The sequence below is a fragment of the Ascaphus truei genome, chromosome 4, assembly GCF_040206685.1.
Source record: "Ascaphus truei isolate aAscTru1 chromosome 4, aAscTru1.hap1, whole genome shotgun sequence".
NCBI classification, from domain to species: domain Eukaryota; kingdom Metazoa; phylum Chordata; class Amphibia; order Anura; family Ascaphidae; genus Ascaphus; species Ascaphus truei.
Window position 1 is genome coordinate 391,408,526 of NC_134486.1, and position 20,601 is coordinate 391,429,126.

A 20,601-nucleotide genomic window follows, 5' to 3' on the forward strand; every position below is an offset into this window, starting at 1 on the left:
TAGGTCAGGGAAGGCGCAGCCATGACAGGGGGCAGGGCCAAAACAAGCACATCAAAGCAGCTCAACACACACTGGTCACTGTTACCCCCCGTGGGGATTGGATCTGCCTCTCTCTTGCCCTTGCTGCCTCTTGTTGTGTATTCTTTCCTACCACCTGGGATATATTAGCTACCCTTCTCTCACTCATGCTGTCCCCAGTGTGGGTCTCTCCCGGCTCCTCTGGGACAATATTTCATATGGAGGCTGCCGGACTGGGGGCCACTGGGGAACAAACTAATTAGGGAGGCGCGCAACAGCATTGCTCTATTAACTGCTAAAAACTGCAACACATCGCTGTTGTTCAATGTTGAAGCAGACTTCAGTGCAGAGCAGACTTCTCCCCCCATTCCCGCGACACACACAGACTTCAGAAGACTTCCTCTCCCCCCTCTTCCCTCGCTCCCGGTCTCCCGCCTCTCCGATAGACTCCCTGCCAAACCACGTGACGCTTCGCCGCTCGGGATCACAATGTGGTTGTAGCCCCTGTCGGCTGCTGCGTCACAGTGCACAGTGAACCTGAGAGCGCTGAGGGACCGGGGACCGCCATGGAGCAGGTAAGGGGCTGGTGAGAGGTGCACGCACGGCCGCACGCGCCGCTTGCTGCGAGTTTATATTATCTGAATGGGAGGATTATGGCAGCAGTTGCCATGTTAACGTTTACTCTCCCAAATGACATCATGAACAGAAGACGTTTCAACCTGCCGACGTACATTTCGCTGACCACATTATCAAGGAGTTTACACAGTTAAAACTGCGATTTGACAAGCAAGCCCAATTATTATTTGTAAACGAATATTCCTGGTACTATCTGGATGTTATACATGTTTATCTTCTTAGACCAAATCGGTGCAATCTATACAGGGGCATTCAATCCTTTCTATGTACCTATCTATTTAAGTGGATAGGGTTTTTTTTCAGGGTGACTGCACCTCTGTAGAAGCCAACCTGTGATTTAATGCATTTTGACATTTCAATCTGCATTATTAACCAAGCTCTAAATCAAGAGTCTTTTGTTCTGCAAATATAAATATACAGGCTTTGTTTATTGCTTACATTACCACTAAGTACTAACTCTCACTGTCAGGAACATTAAACATTGAGGTTTATCACCTTCATATCTTGTGCTTTTTATAATTATGTTTTCTTTTGTTATTCACTTAATTCTGTTTCTTAACAAATGTATAACTTATTACCTCCCTTAGTTAGGTTAATACATCATTGTATTACGTTATTGTAACCTCGATTTTTCAGCTCTTTGGACGTCCTTTCTCATTGTTTTTAATTGTATTTGTAATAAACGTTACTGTGTCCTGGTCATAAAACATCTCTAAGGGTATTTGACCCACAGAATATTAAAGAATGCTCGCTCCTCTAAAGGCTTGACTTTTCTCTCTCTTCATATTCTAATAGAGATTAAATAAAATACATGTTTTCTGGCACACAAGTAAAAACAAGGGGATGCACAGCAAATAAAGCAGATGCAGAGAGAAAGTACTATAAGAAAGTGAGCATGTGACTTGAGTTAGTACTTCTAATCTTATTAAGGATAAAGACAGTGGACCATATTTAATAAGCAGTGTTCTGTCTTAATGTGAATCAGAAAAAGTGAAGGGACACACAAAATGGATGTGCCCCCTAAAAGAATTCACTTAAATGCACACCAAACTAGTGTAAAAATTAACTTTTAATAAATTTCCATAAAATATTACCAAAGTACAGTGGAACTTAGGTTGAATAGAGCCATCTATTCAGTGCTGCAGCTGTTCCAGAAGAGAAGACGGTAGATCCTGGTGCTGTATTCCCTGTGTTTGCCTCATTGACTCGCGACCGGATGTCGTCACTCCGTCGCCGGATGTGACGTCAGACGCTATCCATCAGCGACACGGAAAGGGTCACAGAAGGACTAACAGACACTTTGTCTCACACGTGTCCGGCACTCTACTGACTCAAGAACATCCTATGTGTACATATTTGATGTACTTATTGTAAGTACGTTTCTTACCCCCGTTTTTATTGTGGATACATTATTACATTGCGATCTACACCATAGTCCGCCTCTGTTTTTCATGTACCACACGGTTTGATGTGAAGCTGACATATCCCCCGTACTACTATCAATTTGGGATACATATTGTGTATACCCTGGTTTGAGCCTCCACTCCTGGCTGAGAATCATGTCTACCCCTGTCTGAGTTCCCACTGCTTGCTGAGTATCCAGATCTGCATATACGGAATTGACAGACCTTTGCTGTTTTAATTCCTACTAGGTGTAAGTAGGCATTCTGACAGAGCCAAGATTGCATTTATCTCTATTTGTGCTGACTTACTGCACCATTATTCTTCTTTTTTGTTTATTTTGCGGTGTGCCTCTGGAATCGTTGCTCCCTTCCCACCCTGGATCGAGGGTCTGTCTGACGCCATTAAGGACCAGCTGGCCACCATGGAGAGACCCACCAGATTGGAGGAGCTCATTGCAGTCTGCATCCACGTGGACCAGCGGCTACGAGAAAGAAGACTTGAACGTGCTCTTCCTCGTACCACTTCCCCTCGGTCTACCAGCCGCAACCTCGTCCCTTACGTTCCCCAACCCATGGATGAGCCCGAACCTATGCAGCTTGGAGGTCATCGGCTATCCGCGTCTGAGAGACAGCGCCGACGAGATGGTGGTCTTAGCCATTATTGCGGTCATTCTGGTCATCTTCTGGCAAGCTGTCCTCTGCGTCCGGGTGTAAGGGTCTGGGAGTCACGCCGCCCTCGGCGTGCTCCCCACTCACCTGCAGCTCCGATGGGTTCCCCCGCGGCACGCAGGCAGCCTCTCTCCGGAACGTCGATCACAGCTCCACGTGGGCGCGCTCTTCTACTCTTGTGCCGGCGGCTACACTCAGTCACGCGCCCGCAAGCACAGCTACACAGAGGCGCGGCCACACAGAGCCGCACCAACCTCTTAAAGGCACAGCACCTCAAACCATTGCTGCAATCAAATGCAGTCTGACTACTGGGCTTTATGGCTCCTCCCCTGGGATGCCCATACAAATCTCTTCACTAGGCTAGAAACTTATCTGGAACAAGCTGATAGGTGAATGGATACGTTTCAGCAAAGCCTTCATTCAATTACTGTTCAAGTCCGAGCTCTCAGTCGGCAACCTTCACCCGTGGCTTCCACAGCTCCCGCAACCGCCTTTCCAACACCTCCGTTTGCTTTGGAACCTCGTATTCCAGCTCCCAAACATTATGCCAGGGATCCCAAAGGATGTAGGGGCTTCCTTAACCAATGCCTCATCCAATTTCGACTCTCGCCCTCTCGTTTTGTCTCTTCTGTCTCCAGGGTCGGCTATATCGTGGCTCTTCTCATCGACGAGGCGCTGGCATGGGCTTCTCCCATCTGGGAACAACAAGGTCCTCTCACACAGGACATCGATCTTTTCGTCGAGGAGTTCCGAAGAGTCTTCGACACCCCTGCACGGCAATTAACGGCAGCATCTTCTCTTTATCACATGACCCAGGGAGATCGACCCGTCGCCCGGTATGCTGTGGAGTTCCGCACACTTGCTGCTGAGACGGGATGGAATAATGAAGCACTATCTTCAGCGTTTTGGCAAGGTCTGTCTGAATCCCTAAAGGATGAGCTCGCAGCGCGGGAACGTCTCACTAATCTAGAGGATTTGATCTGCCTGTGTGTTCGAGTGGACCAGCGTCTACAGGAGCGGAGAAATGAACGTTCTCGTAACCGTCAACGGGTTTCAAGGCATCTTGCGCCATCGTTCATGGCTCCTACACCCCCTTCCGGGGACATCCCGGAACCAATGCAGTTGGGAGGTAACAAGCTGTCTGCTGCGAAAAACAATGTCGGCGCAATGCCGGTCTCTGCATGTACTGTGGCAATTCCGGTCACATATTACCCCAGTGTCCTCACAAGCCGGGAAACGCAAACTTCCAATGAAATCCCGGAGAGTTTCGTTGGGAATCCTTACACTTTCTCCCATCGTCAAAGACGTACTTCCCACCAGGATAATGTTGCCTATAACACTGTCTGGAGAGGGGTTTCACACTCAAGCACGGGCATTCATTGATTCCGGTTCTGCAGGCAATTTCATCGATGAGACTTTTGCTAGACGGAACAATATTCCATTTATCAATAAGAAGACGCCAGTAGGTCTGGAGGCCATTGACGGTCGGCCTCTACAGCCGGCATTAATCACGCTACAGACGGTGCCTCTCCTACTGCAGTTCATCGACATTCATACGGAGATCATTACCCTCGATGTTATCCACACTCCCTCTGTTGAGCTGATTTTGGGTCTTCCTTGGCTTCAACTCCATAATCCTCGCATCGACTGGACGGATCGGGAACCTATCCAGTGGAGCGTTCCTTGTGCCAAGACATGTACCAGGATTTTCCAGAAGATTGTGGGTTGACTACCCTGCCAGAGAAGGTCGACTCCCTACCTTCTGTGTACTGGGAATTCCGTGATGTGTTCGACAAAGCACATTCCGAGGTTCTACCTCCGCACCGTTCTTTCGACTGTCCTATTGACCTACTACCCGGGCCACCTCTTTCCAGAGGACGATCCTATCCTCTCTCTCTCCCATAGACGAAAGCCATGAACACTTACATTGCAGAGAATTTAGAGAGGGGTTTCATCTGAAAGTCTTCCTCTCCAGTGGGAGCAGGCTTCTTTTTTGTCAAAAAGAAGGACGGTTCTCTCTGTCCATGCATAGACTACCGGGGTTTGAATAACATCACACGCAAGAACCGCTACCCACTGCCCTTGATACCGGAACTCTTCGACCGTCTCCAGGGAGCAACTATCTTTTCTAAATGGGATTTAAGAGGTGCCTACAATTTAGTAAGGATACGTGAGGGGGACGAATGGAAGACTACTTTTAACACCCATGACGGCCACTACGAATACCTGGTCATGCCGTTCGGTCTGTGCAACGCACCAGCAGTTTTCCAGGATTTCGTCAATGAGATTTTTCGGGACATTCTTAACACATTTCTTATCGTTTACCTAGATGACATCCTAATCTTTTCTAAATCCCCTCAAGAACACATCAAACACGTTCAACAAGTGCTGTTACGCCTCCGGGAGAACCATCTCTTTGCGAAATTGGAGAAATGTCAGTTCCATCTCAAGTCGGTGGCTTTTTTGGAATACGTTATCTCTGACTCCGGATTCAATATGGATCCAGAGAAACTTAAGGCTATTTTGGACTGGCCCCGTCCGACCACTCTCAAAGCCGTGCAACGCTTTCTAGGTTTTGCAAACTATTATCGACGCTTCATTCGCAATTTTTCTTCTACGGTATCTCCCATAACTGCTCTCACTAAGAAGGGTGCAGATCCTTCATAATGGTCTGAGACCGCCATACGGGCATTTGATCTGCTGAAAAAGGCTTTTGTGTCTGCCCCTATCTTCACCCACCCAGATCCTAAACTTCCATTTACCTTGGAGGTAGATGCCTCTGACATCGGGGCTGGGGCAGTATTATCCCAAAGGACCTCTCCCTTAGCCAGACTACACCCATGTGCCTTCTTCTCGAAGAAATTTTAGTCCTCAGAACGGAATTACGATGTCGGGAACCGGGAGCTTTGGCGATCAAGTTGGCATTAGAAGAGTGGAGACATTTCTTAGAGGGTACAGAGACACCTATAACCAGTGGTTGACAAATCACCAAAAAATCTACTCGCCACACAAAAAAATCTACTCGCCACCTAGTACCAAACGTGTGCTGCTTGGGCCAATATTTACTCGCCCGGGGGTTAAATCCACTCGCCCGGGGCGAGCAAATGTATAGGTTTGTCGAACACTGCCTATAACCATACTCACAGACCATAAGAACCTTCTCTACTTAGAAGGGGCACGTCGTTTGTGCTCTCGACAAGCCCGCTGGGCACTATTTTTTTCACGATTCAATTTTCTTATCTCCTTTATTCCTGGCTCCAAAAATCTAAAGGCGGACACTCTGTCTCGACAGTTCCTGGCATAGGACAAGTCTGAAGAACAGCTAGAGATGCTTATTCCCTCTAGATGTATTCTGTCCGCCAACTCCTTTGATATTTTGGACAAGATACGATCCGAACAATCACAAGTTCCGAGGGGGCTCAAGGTTCCGGAGGGAAGACTCTACACGGCACCCCAACACCGCAAAAGGGTTCTCGAGTGGTGCCATTCCTCTAAATCAGCAGGACATCCAGGGATAAGGAAAACCAACGACCTTGTTCAACGTACCTTCTGGTGGCCATAGAGGGCTAAGGATGTGGAGGAGTTTGTTAAAGCGTGTGGCACGGGCGCTCGCAACAAAGTACCCCGGGTCAGACCAGCAGGCCTTCTTCTTCCCTTACCCATTCCAGACCGTCTCTGGAACCATATTTCTATGGACTTCATTGTAGAGCTCCCAGACTCCAAAGGAAAGAATACGATTCTTGTGGTAATTGATCGTTTTTCCAAACAGACTCACCTTGTCCCCTTGAGGGGTCTTCCAAATTCCTCCAGGCTTGCGGATGTTTTCATCCAGGAGATTTTTCGTCTTCACGGAGTGCCTTCAACCATCGTCTCTGATCGTGGGTCCCAATTTGTGTCAAGATTTTGGCGAGCCTTTTCCCGAAAATTGGGTATTTCACTTCAATTCTCCTCGTGATACAACCCACAGACCAATGGGCAGACGGAGAGGGCCAACCAAAACCTGGAACAATACCTTCGGTGTTTCATAACCGATACACAGGATGATTGGGTGGATCTGCTTCCTTGGGCTGAATTTGATCTTAACTCCCTTCGCAATGACTCCACTCAAGTATCTCCCTTCTTCATAAATTGTGGCTTTCATCCTTCCCGTCTACCCTTCTCCCCTCTATCCTCAGGAGTACCAGCGGTTGACAAGCGCATCTCCCGGCTGAAAGACTTATGGACGAGGATTCAGGAGAACTTAAGGGTGGCTACAGGGAGACAGAAACTCCAGGCAGACCTCCTTCGACGCCCGGTTCCAGAATTCGTCCCAGGAGACAGGGTTTGGCTTTCTTCCTGGAATATCCGACTAAAGGTTCCTACCATGAAGCTAGCACCTAAGTTCTTCGGTCCCTTTCCTGTGGTCAGGAGGATTAATCCTGTGGTTTATCGCCTACGCCTTCCACCCTCGATGAAGATTCCTTCAGTCTTTCATGTATCGTTGCTTAAACCAGCATTCCAGAGTCCTCGCTTTTCTAAGACCACGTCTCCTCCACTTCCTCTTCTGATCCAAGGTCAACAGGAGTACGAGGTTCAGTCTATCCTGGATTCTAGGATTTCCAGAGGAGGAGTACAATACCTGGTCCACTGGAGGGGGTTTGGACCAGAGGAACGTTCCTGGATTCCCCACCGGGATCTCCACGTGCCTCGACTCGTCCAGGCTTTCCATCGTAAGAATCCATCCAAGCCATGTCATGGACACCCGGAGGTCGCACCTGAAGGGGGGGTACTGTAAGGGTCTGGGAGTCACGCCGCCCTCGGCGTGCTCCCCACTCACCTGCAGCTCCGATGGGTTCCCCCGCGGCACGCAGGCAGCCTCTCTCCGGAACGCCGATCACAGCTCCACTTGGGCGCGCGCGCACACACCAAAACTCCTCTTCTACTCTTGGGCCGGCGGCTACGCTCGGTCACGCGCCCGCAAGCACAGCTACACAGAGGCGCGGCCACACGGAGCCTCACCAACCTCTTAAAGGCACAACACCTCAAACCATTGCTGCTATCAAATGCAGTCTGACTTCTGGGCTTTATGGCTCCTCCCCTGGAACTCATGCTGGACCTATCCCTGCCGTAGCCTGGCCCCTCCACACACCCCCACCTTGCTGCGCTGCCATTGGACCCTCTCTCCTATATATACCTTACAGTGTCACTGACTCGTTGGCTGAGCATAGAACCAGTTGTTCTCATCACTCTCTGCCTCCCTAGTCCTGTCTTGTCCTGTCTTGTTTTGCAGTCTTCCTCGTGTACCGAACCGGCTTCCGCTACGTCTACCCGCACCTCTGGCATTCCGAACTCGGCATACGGCAACACGACTCTCCGCACCTCTGGCATCCCGATCCTGGCAAACGGTAAACGATTACGTCCTTCTCTCTAACCCCGGACTTAGCAAACAGCACCCTCTACCATCCGTACCTCTCCTGCCCCGATCCGGAATCCCAGACCACTCTACTCTCAAGACATGCCCTCGTGGCTGTGGGTGGCGTTATATCCTATCCCACCTCAGCACCGTGGTCCCGTCTCGTTTGTGGTGAGCACGTCCTGACACCGGGAAATGCCAAAATCCAATAAGGTATGAGAGGGTCTCGTTGGGTGTAAACTCTTCCTCTCTTTCTTCTCCTAAAAAACTTCCCACCAGAATAATGCTGCCTATCTCTCTGGCCTGGAATAATTCCCTGAGCCCCGCCTCCGCATTCATAGATTTCGGGTCTCAGGGAAACTTTATTGATCAGAGTTTTGCCTATAGGAATAAGATTCCCTTCTGATCTAAAGCTGTTCCAGTTGGTCTGGAGGCCATAGACGGGCATCCACTCCAACCAGCTTTTATATCCCTGGAGACTTGTTCTCTATCCCTCTCCACGGAGGACAGCCATCAAGAGAAGATTATCTTGGACGTGATCCATACTCCATCGGTAGATGTGATTCTGGGACTCCCCTGGTTGCAACTACACAACCCACAACTAGATTGGGTTAATAAAGTACCCATACGTTGGAGCCCCCAATGCCTCAAGACCTGTCTTCCCCCCAAACAGATGTTAGCCGGAGTGGATTTATCCGCAGAGTCCAAAACTTCTCTCCCAACGGTCTACTTGGAACTGGCGGACGTTTTTGATAAGGTGCGTTCCGAAGTGTTACCCCCCCATAGAGTCTTTGACTGTCCTATTGACCTTCTTCCCGGTGCTGCCCTACCCAAGAGCCATTCTTACCCCCTATCCATACCCGAGACCAAGGCCATGGCCGAGTATATCCAGGATAACTTGAGGAAGGGGTTCATTCGTAATTCTTCATCACCAGCTGAAGCTGGATTTTTTTTTGTCAAGAAAAAGGATGGCTCCTTGTGTCCCTGTATTGACTACAGAGGTCTTATCAAGATTACGATCAAGAACCGTTATCCCCTGCCACTCATTTCCGAACTCTTCGATCGCCTACAGGGGGCAACAATTTTTTCCAAACTTGATCTTCGCAGAGCCTATAACCTTGTCCGCATCCGTCAGGGCGACGAGTGGAAGACCGCCTTTAATACCCGGGATGGGCATTATGAATATCTAGTTATGCCTTTCGGCCTGTGCAATGCCCCGGCGGTCTTCCAGGAGTTTGTCAACAAGATCTTCCGCGATCTCCTCGACAGCTTTGTTATCGTATACCTTGACGATATCCTTATCTTTTCTAAATCTCTCTCTGACCACATTCAGCACACCAAATTAGTCCTGTCCCGCCTTCAGGAGAACTATCTCTACGCTAAGCTAGGGAAATGTTATTTTCATCTTTCTTCCATTCCCTTTCTTGGGTACATCATTCCAAGTACTGGCTTCTCTATGGACCCAGTCAAACTCAAATCTGTCTTAGAATGGCCACAACCCACTTCCCTGAAAGCCATACAGCGATTCTTGGGATTTGCAAATTATTATCGTAAATTCATCAAGAATTTTTCTTCTATCGTGGCTCCCATTACTGCCCTTACCAAAAAGGGAGCTAACACAGCAGTTTGGTCTCCTGCAGCTCTCCAAGCTTTCGACCCCCTCAAAAAATCTTTCGCTTCGGCTCCTATTTTACGTCATCCTGACCCCGGGCTTCCCTTTACTTTAGAGGTAGACGCATCCGACGTCGGAGCTGGAGCCATTCTCTCTCAGAGACAGTCCCCACAGGCCAAACTTCATCCCTGTGGGTTCTTTTAAAAAAAAAATTATTCGGCAGAACGGAACTATGACATCGGAAACAGAGAGCTCCTGGCGATTAAACTCGCCCTTCAGGAATGGAGACATCTTCTGGAGGGAATAGAAACCCCCATTTCAATCTTTACTAATCATAAAAATTTGCTTTACATTGAGAGTGCACGTCGCCTTGGGCACGTCATGCTCGATGGTCTCTTTTCTTTTCGAGATTTAATTATCTCATATCTTACATTCCTGGCTCAAAGAATCAAAAGGCAGATGCACTTTCACGTTAATTCCTGTCTGAGGACAATTCCGAAGTTATCTCTGAAACAATCTTACCCTCCAAATATATAATTTCGGCAAACTCTTTCGATATCCTGGATCAGGTCATGGCAGCACAATCTAACCTCCCGAGGGACCTTAAGGTGCCGGGCGGCCGTCTGTATGCAGCTCCACGCTTCCTTAAGAAGATTCTTGAGTGGGATCATTCTTCTAGGTCAGCCGGTCATCCAGGTATTGACAAGACTTCTGAGTTCATTGGTCGTACCTTTTGGTGGCCAACCATGTTGCAGGACATTTCGGAGTAAGTAAAAACCTGTCCAATTTGCGCCCAGGTTAACACCATTCGTAAAAGGCCGTATGGCCTTCTATTACCCCTCCCTATACCAGAACGCCCATGGAGTCATCTGTCGATGGACTTTGTGGTGGAACTTCCAACCTCTAAAGGGATGAACACAATTTTGGTTGTCGTGGATCGTTTTTCCAAACAGGCTCCTTTCGTTCCTCTCAAAGGCCTACCCAATTCCGCCACTTTGGCAGACATTTGTGTTACGGAAATATTCCACATTCACGGAGTTCCTCTTTCCATCGTATCCAATCGAGGTACACAATTTGTCTCAAAATTTTGGCGGGCCTTCCCTCGCAGGATGGATATCACCCTTCATTTTTCTTCCGGGTATCATCCCCAAACTAATGGGCAAACCGAGAGAACGAACCAGACGCTGGAGCAATACCTCTGATGCTTCATCACGGACAGCCAGGATAATTGGGTAGATTTACTTCCGTGAGCAGAGTTCTCCCATAATTCTTTAAAGAACAGCTCCATGCTGAAATCCCCTTTTTTCATTAATTATGGTTTTCACCCAGGTCAGCTGCCCATCACCTCAGTTCCTTCCGGGGTTCCAGCGGCCGATAACTGAATTAAGGATCTTCAGGAATCCTGGAAAAAGATCCAAGAGGCTTTGAGAAAGGCAACCCACAGACAAAAGGCACAGGCAGATGTTCACCGTCATCAGGCACCAGTCTTCAAGCCAGGGGATAAGGTCTGGCTCTCCTTCAAGAACATTAGACTGAAGACTCCGAGCCACAAGCTGGCTCCCAGGTACTTGGGTCCATTCTCAGTAGTGGAACGGATCAAACCTGTGGCATATCGTCTGGAACTTCCTCCATCCATGAGGATACCCTCCGAGTTCCACGTGTCACTGCTAAAACCTGTGTCCCAGAGTCCGCAGTTCCACAGGACACCGATTGACCCTAAGCCGGTCATAGTTCAAGGGCAGGAGGAGTTTGAGGTTCAATTTATTCTGGATTCCAGGAGCACGAGGGGTTTGGTGCAGTACCTGTTCACTGGAAGGGCTTTGGCCCAGAGGAAAGATCTTGGGTGCCCTATCATCAAATACATGCTCCCTGACTGCTGAGACTCTTTCACTCTAAATTTCCCCAAAAACCATATTGGAGTCGTCCTGAGGCCGCTCCTCAAGGGGGTGTACTGTAAGACCCCGAGGAACATCTCTCCCCAAGAGGGTTCACCCCAGGCCACAACTCACCGGGCGCTCTCCGGCTCCTGCTCCACAGAATCTCCGCCGCGAGCTGTCCTCTCCTTCCCCTTCCCTGGCTCCCGCGGCTGCCACTAGAGGCGCGCATGCGCGCGTACGTTCGCGCACCTTTATCTCTTCCCGTGAGCGGGCCTCTACTTCCCCTTCCCTGGCCCCCGCGGCTGCCACTGGAAGCGCACATGCACGCGCACGTTTGCACGCCTCTATCTCCCCCTGCGAGAGGGACTCCCGGCCCCAGCTCAGGCCGCGCGCATCTCCCCCGCACGGGGCACACGCCTGATGCGAGTGCACCGCTCACAAGCTGCGCGTCAAGCAAATCAGCTGGGCCAGTATTTCCTCCTATCCCTGTCTCCCATGGGATCGTGCCTCCATTCCTCCCCCTGTTCCCATTGGCCTCCCTTCTTATATATACCCTGCTCAGCCATTTCTTTGTTGGCTGAGCATAGTTCTGTATGACCAGTGTTAACCATGGTTGTGTCTGCCTTAGCTCTTGTCCCTTTGTCTTTTCTAGTGATCTTTTGTGTACCGAACCGGCTTGGCTGTGGATCCGCTCTGGACTTTGATTTTTGGCTAGTATCCTGACCTCCTGAACTCTCCGACCTCTTTCCTCTGCTTACGGATTCTGATCTACCTTCCGGCTCTGGACCGCAGGCTCTCGGTACCAACTATCTTCTGGAACCTCCCTTCTCGTCTGGCGAGTATCTTACTTTATCTTATACTCCCGTACAGTTCCAGACGCCTATTTTCCACTTTCCAGGCGTGTCCCCGTAGCTGTGGGTGCAGGTGTTACTCTTCTTACCTCAGTTTCGGGGGTCCCTCCTTGTCCGTGGTGAGCACAGCGTTACAGCATGACATCTGTAGTGCAATATTAAACAGTTATTTAAATGTATATCTTTGTATGAAATCAATACAGTAGCTGCAGGAGATACTGCATGCTGCTTTGTTATTGTGTCCCCAAAGAGTATAGTAATCATTATGGAGAATGAATGAGCCACTGAGATGGAACCAGATGGTGCATCTGAGCAGAGGCTGAAAGTCACTGACTGGTTAACGATTAGAATAGCTGAGGACTGGATAACTTATTTTTCTATAATTGTTTTATAATAGAACTATCCAGGGATCCGCAATGGTTCTCCGCATGTCTGCCAACCTGACACTACTGGTCTGCGATTCTGGGTGTACTGTAGCTAGTCAATCTACCCAGTGTCTGTATTCCTGTTTTATGCGCAATGTTCTAATTGATAAATCCATTATGTTCTTATACACAAGCCTCCTACAGTGTGTGACTTTGGAAATTGGCAGTAGCCTGAAAAAAACAGTGTGTTCAATGTTGTGACCTAGTGAACTCTGACCATAAATTCAAATCTTGCAAGTGATATAAATTGAAGACAGAGCTGGCCAGTGTTCCTATCCTGGCTTCTCCAGACCACTCAAAAAAAATTGGTACAGACCAATGCCTCTGACTATGGGATATGTGCTATACTCAGCCAAGTGGGGGAGGAGGGAGGAGAGCATCATGTGGTGTACCTAAGCAGGAAACTGCTGCCCAGGGAAGTGGCTTATGCCAAAATTTAAAAGGAGCGTTTGGCTATTGTGTGGGTTTTACGCGAGCTTCACCCCAATCCGTATGGAAGAACATTCACAGTGATCACTGATCACAACCCTCTGAGTTGGCTACAAAGGATGTCCGGAAAAAAAAAGCTGTGTGTGCTGTGCACGTGCATAGTAAGTGAAACTTCTTTGACTTTTGTAACAGAAATTGACTTATAACGCGCGTGCTCGGCACACACGTGCTCGGCGGCGATTAGGAGCGGCGCCGGCGGCTATCGCCACCACCGCCTCCACATGTGACAGGGGGCGTGTGAGCGGAGCGGCGTCCATTACGTGACGTCACTTCCGTTTCACATTTCGCCCCCCATCTATCCAGTTTTATCCCATCAGAGCTGCCACTAAAGAAGTTTCACTTCAAAAATGGCAAACTGCTTCGCTGGAGTTTTGCCCTGCAAGAATTTGACTTTTCTATCCAACACAAGAAAGGCAGCGAGCATGGCAATGTGGGTGCACTTTCACGCCCCAGTGAGCCAACTGCATCAAGAGGTGTCAGGCTAGTTAAACCGCCGGGCGAGGCGCTTGTAACAAAGCTTTCATCTTGAGGGGGGAGGTGTGACAGTGAGGGGGTAACAAGGCCCAATAATAAAGGTTAAGCCCACTTGGTTACCACTGATCTGTGTTTTAAGGTCCTAGAGTGTCAGCTCTTGGACCTGACTGTCATATATGCATTGCTGTGACTGTGTGTAAATTATGTGACAGTAAAGTATTTTTGTGTTTTTGCCTTTCCAGGAGTGCTAGCAAGCAGAGATTGCGGGGCTGGGAGTTTCAGATTGGGTTTTGCGGAGAAAGTCTTGTCAGATTGTGGCTATGTAGTGGGGTCCCCGAGTTACAGGAAACCCCAAAGATGTACTCGAGAATAAGGTAATATTCTTGGATACATTGAAGCACAGTGCTCCGCTCAAAATCCTACACTGGAAACGTTCTTACGACTCACTGGCAGGATTCCCTGCTTCAGCATAGTCCAGAAAAGTAAAAAATGGGGCATAGGGGATCAGGGTATCTCCATAAAGGTACAGGGTCCCTAGCATAAGGGGGGATACACAGTTCATGCCCAGTCACCCTGAACCTGGTATAGGGGTTCAGGGGGTGCTCCAACCATGTGATAAAGCTGCAAGATTTTTGTCTGCAAAGTCTAAAGTCAGGTTTCTATAGTGTGGCAGGGATGAGGCTAGTAAGAGTAGAAAGTATATAATCTTATTCCATCCCTGACACCAGAGAGGGGACTTAGACTTTTTTTGCACAAGATACAGGAAAGCAGAATATTTTATTAAAAGTTTATGTTTAATAGGTATATGTACGTATAACCTGTATATGAACTGTGGAATTTCCAAGTCTGGGGTTCCGAGAGACCAGATGGCTTCCAAGCTTGGTGCCACTGACTCTGCTCAGGTCCCAGAGTTGAAAGCCTCAGGATGCCAAGGTTTTAGAACAGGAGGAGTACTGCAGTTATACTTGAGTACCCACGTTCGGGTCTAACAAAGGGATATCCAGAAACTATTTGCCCAACCCCAGACTTTGCGGAGCCTGGAACAGTGGGGGCTCAATATGCTGAGAGGCAGAGGTGCCAGGTTGGCGCATGCCCCTTATTAGAATTGAAATCGATGCCTGCCCGGCTTCAGTATAACGGCAAATTGGTGATAGGCTGGCAGAGGAATTCCCACGTGCTGATTGGCTGTAGTAGTTTGTGAATGGGATTCCAAAACCTATAAGAAACCTTGCAGCCAATCAGGACAGCAGATTCAAGCGCCAAACAATCAGCGGCAAGTTCAAGATCTGAAAAAAATGCTCTTTAAGAAATAGACGTGATCCGGCTTCTGGAATTTCAACTTAAGAAATGTTCTAAGTCCTGCTTTTCAGGGGCCAAGTTCTGAAAATGGGACGTAGCGGTTGTGGCTGGTATTGTATACCGAATTGCTTTCCAGGACTTTTGTGAGTACCTCCCGGTCATTGGAAAGGACCCGTACAGACTTCAGTTGTTAACATTTCGTTCTGAGAAAGTTTATTTTGTTAGCACTGATCCCTGTAAGTGTGTTTTCAGTGCAAATTGTGATCCATTGTGTGTATGTCTTTTCGTGGAATAAATTACAATTTATTTTACCGCCTTGTCTTTCTCAATCATATGATCCCAGTATAAAAGGTGTTAATAACCCTGGTCGCCCATGACAGGTACATAGAAGGGATTTGATGCCACCTGTGCAATTTACAGTATATAAACAAAAATGCACAAATCTGGTCTATTTAAAGGAAAAAGTATAACACCCAGATAGTACATAGAATTTTTATCTACAAAAAAATAGTGCTTGCTTGTCGAACCACAGTTATCTGTGTAATCCCTTGAACAGAAGAGGTGGTACCCATTTTCTTCTAACCCAGTATAGCGAGGTAGGCCATGTTCTGTTCTTCATTTATTTAATCTACCTGGCCTAAGTAACTCATATAGCCCTCAGTACATATTATTACATTGTGTTTGAAGTGCTTTGAAGGTGCCAATTAACAAAATAGATGTATTGAGGTATGCTGTTAGTTGGCAGTGTGCACTGCTAGCCATCAGTTGGTTTAGCTCACACTCCTATAGCTGTGGCCGAGAAAAACAGTGGTTGTAGGGACAATAACTTTTTCTAAACTATAGCAGGGTTGTTACTACATAATCAGGTGGACTTTGGATAACATTTTATATTCAGTCTTGCAATATGTATGTCTTACAGTTCAACACCACTTATTAAATATGTCCCTTTGGATCTGATGAGATAAATTAATGATTTAATTAATATGGTCAAATAGAGATGTAACCAAACTATGACTGTACTATTAATGCAAATTAGAAGTGTACTGCCAACCATAAGACCACTTTGTTGGGTGTAGACAATTTTAGACAAAAGAAGACGCTTCTTAAAAACACACTAAGCAATGTAATATTTAAAATTCTATTACATTTATGGTAGTGCACTTGGACTCCAATATCACCACACTTTTATATTGGCACAGAGGACATAAGGAGACAGATTTGGAACTGATTCTGCGGTTGACTATTTCCAATCCGAGTACTTAAAACTCTGTGATACTCATGCTCCATTACAAAGAATAAGGGTATCGGGGGCCCACCTTCCATGGGTTACAACTGATATTATACACCTTATACTCTACCAGTTCAGTGATGCCTTGTGGAAAAGCTACAAAGTAATTGGCACTACCAAGTATCTCAATCACTACAGATGCCTGCGTAACATGTGCACCAGGCAAACAATACATGCAAAAGCACAATACTACTCATTATAGGCGAAAGCAGTAAAATTCAGGGCATTATTAAAAACCCTGCTCTGTGATTGGTTAAAATTCCAAGAATTATCCAATCAGTAATGCCCTAAATTTTAGCAGCAAAGAGCAGTTTTCAAAGAGCAGTTTTCAATCTGTTTATTTCCAGCCAATCAGCTTTCAGAACAGCTGAGACAAGGCAGGGGATTGGTTTGAATTAAGTAACAGCTCTGAGACAGGGCAGGGGATTGGTCAAAAAGTATCAGCCACGGTTTGACTCCTCCCCCTCCCGAGCTGACAGATTTTCTGAACAGATTCAGTTGAATTGGGGGGGGGGGGGGGGGTGGAGAGTAGTCTGCAAAGAAGTAAGTGGCTGTCTGCAGTTTCTTTGTGGCTTCAGTTTGTGTGCGTGTGTGTCAGTAGCAGTGTGTGTGCTGTTGTGTTGTATATCTGTGTAGAGGTGCTGTGTGTGTGTGTGTATAGAGCTCCAGTGTGTGTGTGTGTGTGTAAGTGTCAGCCGCAGTTTGTGTGTTGTGTGTAGAGGTGCTGTGTTGTGTGTAGAGGTGCTGTGTATAGAGGTGCTCTGTATAGAGGTGCAGTGTTGTGTGTGTGTATGTTGTGAGTGTAGAGGTGCTTTGTTGTGTATAGAGGTGCAGTGTTGTGTGTGTGTGGGGGGGGTGTAGAGGTGCTGTGTGGTGCTGTGTGGTGCTGTGTTGCGTGTAGAGGTGGGGGGGGGGAGAGTGCAAAGTTTAGTAAGTGGCTGCATTTTTTATTGTGGCTGCAGTGTGTGTGTGTGTGTGTGTGTGTGTGGTGCTGTTGTATGTGTAGCAGCAGTGTGTGTGTGTGTAGAGCTGATGTGTGTGTGTATAGAGCTACTGTGTGTGTGTGTGTGTGTGTGTGTGTGTGTGTGTGTGTGTGTGTGTGTGTGTGTGTGTGTGTGTGTGTGTGTGTGTGTATAGAGCTCCAGTGTGTGTGTGTGTGTGTGTGTGTCAGCAGCAGTGTTTATGGGTGTAGCATGTGTGTGTAGCAACAGAGTTTGTGTGTGTAGAGCTGCTGTGTTGTGTGTGTGTAGAGGTGCTGTGTTGTGAGTGTAGAGGAGGTGCTTTGTTGTGTGTCTAGAGCTCCAGTGTGTATGTGTGTGTGTTCTGTGTGTGTGTGTGTGTGGTGTGCTTGTGTGTATAGAGGTACTGTGTTGTGTGTCTGTGTGTGTATGTGTGTGTGTTTGCGCCAGCAGTGTGTGTGTGGCATGCTGTATGTGTACGCAGAGGGGGTTGTGTGTGGATATAGATATCTGCAGTGTAAGCGTATATAGAAGTGGTTTCATGTAATTACCATTTTAAACATTTTAAACATGGTTCCCTATAGGCTTCACTGTGTGCTCATTTGCATGTCATTTCCCAGAATCCCTTGCTGCAGTGGAAGTGCTGTGTGCTGGGTGATAATGGTGAAAGGCGGGGTTGCAGACCTGTCTAATACATGCAAATGAGCATACAGTTATATTTCCTACATGCAAATGAGCATACAGTTATATTTCCATTTGCTATATGCTTTGCTGTGGAGGGTTTTTGTCACTTTTTTTATTCACCATAACTTTACTAAGTATGGTAAACCCCATCCTCATTGCTTCAGCTTTGCATAGCCAGTAACCAACACCACACTGATGAGACCCATTAATGTCAAAACAGCTGTCTGTGGGTGGCTTTACTGGCTGTGCATCTTAACCCTGCCTGTGCTTGAAGCTGTGACCATGCAGCAAGCTTAAGCCTATAGGGAACCATGTTTAAAATGGTTTTGAAGCAAAAAGTGGCACTGTGTGCTCTTTTGCATGGCTATATAATAAGCGCCTGATCCTCGTGTTATACCAAAGTGAAAAGGTTTAATAAAATCGAACGGACAAATTCAAACTCACAATCTTGCATTCATTATAGCTTGGACTGAGGTGGCACCAGTGATTTACCCTATAGGCACTGTCCACACACTCTTTTTATATATATATATATATATTTATTTTATTACATGTTTGAAGCAAGGAGCTGAACCCATTAATTTCAGCTCTGAAACCCCCTGCATGCAAGATACCTCCATAAGAAATTCTCAGTGAGCATTTTTTTTCTATTTTTGTGTGGCACGATGATGGACAATCTCCTATGGGGTAAGATTTGCACTTGTATTATTAATGTAACCAGTTGATTATCATAAGAGATGGCCATCCAGCCTGTTAAGACCCCAGTTTCACCCTTTCATCATATGATTAACTCTTGTGATCAGTGTGGGCAATTTATTTTTTGGGAGGGATGAAGTCTTTGCTGGCACCTCCTGTATAAGCAGTGGGCCAGTGAAGGTATTTTTGTTGAGAAGAAATTCAATCTTTAAGAGCTTCAGTTACTTAAAAACTTAAGAATAGTAAGGGGGCAACACTTTCTTGCACAATGGTGATTGAGAGCAACTCTACATATGTGGCTAGATCCTGACTTGGCACTGATTTGATGCAGCGTTCAAAGCTTTTAGCACCCTGAAGACCCCTCTCCAGGCCCTGCTCAGACCTCATTCTCGTTATAGGCTGGAGTGTTCAGGGGTAGAAACGTGGTGACGGAGGGCTTTGCCCCGTTCTCTGCAACTGAGCACCAGCCAGATGGACCCACATCACGACTGCCCGGTCAGGCACTTTCACCTATTTGTAAGTCCTGGTGGGGCCTGTATAGGTTGTACATGTGGTGTTTAAAGGCCTGCAGCCCTGCCACTTTCTCACAATGAATAACCCTCCTTATGGTCCCAAAGTTGAAGCACCGCATCACAGCAGCCTCCATTCACCACCAGACCCCATGTGAGTACCTGGCAGGCCTCGTTTACATGACTAACACTGCCTGGTTCTGTGAGGTTCCTCCAAGATATTACCTGCAGAATGGGGTGTGTCTCCCAGTGAAGGTATCAGACCTTTTATAAGCACATTATAGCATTTAGCAGCTGGATGGGTCCAGATTAGGTGGTTCTCACTGTACTACAGTGCAAGACACAAGACTTTTTTATTTGTCTTTGTTTGGCCGCATTGTGACTCCCAGGCACACCCCTCTGAGGTCCCAGGTTTAAAGCAGCAATATTCTACATGTGTGTTTTTTTTTTTTTAAATAAATCAGTTCTGTACTATGAAAAAATATTTGTAGCATTTAAAAAAAAATGTCTTAAAGACATTTTTAATGTTTCTAACATAGGAAACATTTCCTCGAGCCCCACCCTCTCTTTAGCTGTGAACAAATTGTTTCTTGTAACTGCCCAGTCAATCATATTCCAGGGCTACATGGCCCGAAAGGCTGTGCAAGAACAGAAATAAATAGCCCCGAGCAAGCGATTGATTACAGGAGAACAGTTCGATCTGCAGCTCAGCTAATCACTTGTCAGTGTGCAGATTGTAATGATGCACATATTGAATGGGATTTTTTTTTAAACGGCAGCTTGAACTGTACATTAATTCCCATTTTTTTTCTTGTTAAAATATTAAGTTTGAAAGTGAGAGCAATGGGTGATTTGAACTGGATCCTTCAGCCCTTTTAGTTTTGCTAAAAACCTGTTTGGACTAATCTCCTGTCCAAATTAGGAGTGTTTGTATGTACAGTATGCAGTTAGTCAGTATCAGTCTATAGCAAGTTGCTGTGCTTCATGCTGCTACAACTAATAATGTGTTGTAAGCTACAGTGCCCGCTTGTTACAGACCACAAATATCCAACATTTGATACTAATCTATGTACAATAATATATTTAATGAAAGAGTAAGAATGCAACAAAATATTTGAAGCTATTTGTAATATATTACTAAGCTATTATTTACATGGTATAGTATAAAAAAAATAATCTCATTGGGGTCTATGACCATGAAGAAGTGAAGATCGCCAGGAAGCGCAATGTCATGTAAAAAACAGAAGAAAATTCCCTGATGGTGCAATATTGTGATTGATATATGATAAATATCAAGGTGCAGTGTGCTGGATACTCACA